Here is a 4,187-nt window from a genome sequence, read left to right as displayed (position 1 = left end):
GAATCTTCATCTGCTTTCCAAAGTGGTTTAACTAATTTACAGTCCCACCAACTATGTATAACTATAGTATTTTTTCACATTCCTGTCAGCAATTATTGTTACTTGTATTATTGAAGATTGCCATTCTAAGTAGAGTGAAATGAAATCTCAGTGCATTGTTGATTTTCATCTCCTGATTGCTAACAGAGTCTGGTTTTTTTTTTCATGTTTGCTAGCCATTTGTATATTTTCTTCTGAAAAAATATTTATTTAGATCTTTTGCCCATTTATCAGTTGGGTTATTAGGGAGTTCCCCCGCCCTCCACTCTGTGTGTGTGTGTGTGTGTGTGTGTGTGTGTGTTTGGGTGGTGAAATGTTTTAGTTATTTATATATTTTGGATATTAATCCCCTGTCAGAAGGGTAGCTAGCAAAGACTTTCTTCATTCCATGGGCTCTATTTTCATGCTCTTATTTATTTTGCTGTGCAGAAGTTTTTTTAATTTGATGGCATCCCATTTATTGATTCTTGGTTTTATTTCTTGCACTTTGGGGATCTTGTTAAGGAAGTCAGTACCAACACCAATGTGACAGAGTGTTGATCCTCTTATCTTCCAGCACTTTCATAGTTTCTGATCTGATTCCAAGAACTTTGGTCCATTTTGAATTGATTTTTACACAGGGACAGTGCTAGTTATCTAGTTTCACTCTCCTGAATATGAATATTCAATATTCCCAGACTGTTTAAAAGGCCATCTTTTCTCCACTCTGTTTTTGGCACTTTTGTCAATGATCATATGATTTTGTTTATATGAATTTGTTTTCTAATTTATTCCATTGGTTTCCATCTATTTATAAGCCAATACTCAGCTGTTTTTGCTATGATAGCTCTGCAATATAATTGAGATGAAGTACTACAATGTCTTCAGCATTGCTCTTTTTAAAAACATTTTATTTTATTTTCAAATAGACTAGCCAAGATAGCCCATATCTAATTTTATACGGATCAACAATTTTAAAACATTGATAAATTTATTTCAGAAAAATAAAAGCAATATTATGAGATGAGATAAAAAAGTTAAATTCAAATGCATATATGATTCAATTGTCTTATTTAAATAACCCTAATAACACATATACTACAGAAAATACTTGCTATAAATTATTCATGTCAATAAGAAAAGTAAAAAGTGAAATTTATTAAATAATGATTGTTGCTTCTTAGACTTTATTTTTAACTATAATGCAAATAATTTTATATTTTATGAAGTAGTATTTATCTAAATTTTCCAATTTTGATATTTTAAATTAACAATGTAAATAATTGGGTTATTTAAATATTAATCATTGAATTTATTTACTTTGTTTTAACTAATTTAAAAATTTGAAAGAATCACATTCTATAAAATTGGACATGATTGAGCATATTCAGATTATTTATTTTATTAAATACTAGAGGATATTAAATGGTATTGAAATTTTCATCTGATAAGAGCATGTTTTTGGCATATATTATTATTCTATATCTTTCAATTATTTGATTTTATTATAATTTCTTATTTGCAAATGTCAGTGAGGTAATACATATATATCATTTATACATATGTATGTATCATGTATGTATATAAATACACACACATACACATACACATAACTGGGTATTATAGAATGTATACTTTATTTTCTGTAAAATCTTTCATCTTCTTACATTTAAGTAAAAATTAAGATAATGTCTTAACAGGAACCCTCTAATTCCACTCATGTCATTTTATTTATTACTTCATAGCCAATCGTAAAATCCACAGAAAATACCAATTGATGCTGCTGAGGACAATTGAGTCAGGCCATAGAGGATTTGTTCTGGGTGTTGTTTTCAAAGTATCCTGTTTGAAGAAAAAGATATATGATAAACCGGTAGAGAGGGAGTCTACTTCATTTTAAGTAAGAAAAAGTTAATGAAGTAAGTGATATGCATATCTCTTGAAATAAGTACAATAGAAACTAGGTGGGAGAGCTCCTTTATTATTTTTTCTTATTATTATTATCATTTTTCTTCTTTTTTATTATTTTTTTCTTATTATTATTTTTCTTTTTAGTTGTATATAACATTAAGATACATTTTAACATAGTCACAAAATCATGGATTATAATTAGTTCTAATTCAGTTCCCAGCACCTTCTCCTCCTTTCTCCCTCCCCCTGTACCCCTCCCTGTACTCTACTGATCTTTCTATAATTTATTTATAGGTTTTATTTTTTTAATTAGTGTTTTGTGGATATACTTCTTGTCGGGATCCACTGTGCTATATTCCTGTATGTTTATAGGAAAGTTTGGTCAGGTTCTTTCTATTCTTCTTCACTTTTCTCATCCCTCTTTATTTATTATGAAGTAATAAATAAAATGAAATGAGTGGAATTAGAGGGTTCCTGTTAAGACATTGTCTTAATCAATCCCCTTCATCAAAAATCAAAATCAAAGTAGATTTCTTCCATTCTCTAACAAAAATGTGTCTTTCCCAATAATTTTAAGCCTTATACTAAAGTGGAGACTTAGAGTAAAATTGTTTTACTTTCTTTCTTTAAGCCAAGGGAAATGGGCAAAAAAGTGCAATATTCAAAATTCCCTCTCCACACACTTACCCAGTTCCATGGTAAAAGAATATCCAGGTTGAGAATTTCTATTTTTGCATAAGACGCCATCATGTCAATAGGGATCATGTCGAAAACATAGTGTCTCAACACACAATTACATTTTCCATTCCTTGGGACAAGCAATAGAAGATGCTACACAACAGCAACGCAGACTCTTCCTTAACAATTTCTTGCCACCGACAACCACAGAAGCAAATATGACACTTAAAATAATGGCTCCCTGTATTTCTCTCAGCCTCACCTGGAAGTCCCTACACTTTGGGGCTGGACTTTATCTCATCTCACTGGAGGAGCACTGTGTGAGCACTGGCTTCAATCCTCACTGTGGTATGAGCTTCTTCAGGTCAATGAGCATTTACACAGAGTGGCAGCATTTCATTTGTGATTTTACTAAAGCACTGAAACACTTTTCATCTTCTAATAATTTGTTAATTCTTCTCACAAATAATATTCCAAACAGTAAGCCAACTTTCACAAAATGCCTTCAGGGTTTGCTGGATTTCCAAGAGCTCAGGCTACAAGCAAACTAATAACCTGAGGACTTTTAAAATCAATGAGTACAGAGGGAGAAGGGAAGTAGACACGTGCTATATGTTGAGGGTTTATGTGCCAGAGCCCTTGTATAACCTCATTGATGTGTTTTGACTTTATGACATGACTGAATTGATTCAGTGAGATAGGTCAAAATGGGAGTTCATGTCTTCAAATTACTTCTTGGTAGAAGAAAAGTAGTTGGGAGTAAACTTTGTAGAATACAATATTAGAGTAAACGTTTTAAAAAAAGAAATTATTTTTAGTTATATACAACACAAGGATACACCTTTAACATAATCAAAGAAGCACGGAACACACCCTCGCCAATTCAATAACCAGCACTCCCCCACTCCCCTCTACTCCCCTTCCTCTACTCCACTGGTCCCTCTTCAATCCATTCACATTTTTTTTAAATTATTATCGTGTGGATGTACCTAGTGCTAGGACTCACTGTGCCACATTCCAGCTTGCACAAACAGAAGTTGGGTCAGATTCATTCCACTGTCCTCCCCTTTCCTGTCCCATCTTCCTCCTCCTCCTCAATCCTCTTTGTCTACTGATCTATTTTGAAGAAATTCCCTTTTAGTTCTTTCTCTTTCTTTTTTTTTTTTTTTCATTCCTCACCCCTTGTTTTGGATTAGCTTTCAAATACCAGAAATTCATTTGACCTTTGGCTTTTGGGGACTGGTTTGTTTCACTTAGCATGTTAGTCTCCTTCATTTATTTACCAGCATATGCCATAATTATGTTTTTCTTTGTGGCTGAGTAATACTCCATTGTGTATATATCTAATATTTTCTTTATACGCTCATCTGTTAAAGGGTGCCTATGTTGGTTCCATAGCTTAGCTATTGTAAATTGTGCTGCTATGCATATTGATGTAACTGTGTCACTATAATATGCTGATTTTAAATCTTCGGGGTATATACCAAGGAGTGTAGCTGGATCTTACGGTGGTTCCATTCCTAGTTTGTTGAGGAATCTCCATACTGCTTTCCAAAGTGGCTGCACAAAATTGCAGTCCC

This window comes from Marmota monax, unplaced genomic scaffold, assembly GCF_021218885.2.
Source record: "Marmota monax isolate L192 unplaced genomic scaffold, Marmota_monax_Labrador192_F-V1.1 WCK01_AAM20220418_F8-fsc00011, whole genome shotgun sequence".
Lineage (NCBI taxonomy): Eukaryota > Metazoa > Chordata > Mammalia > Rodentia > Sciuridae > Marmota > Marmota monax.
Note: the sequence above shows the minus strand (reverse complement) of the source record.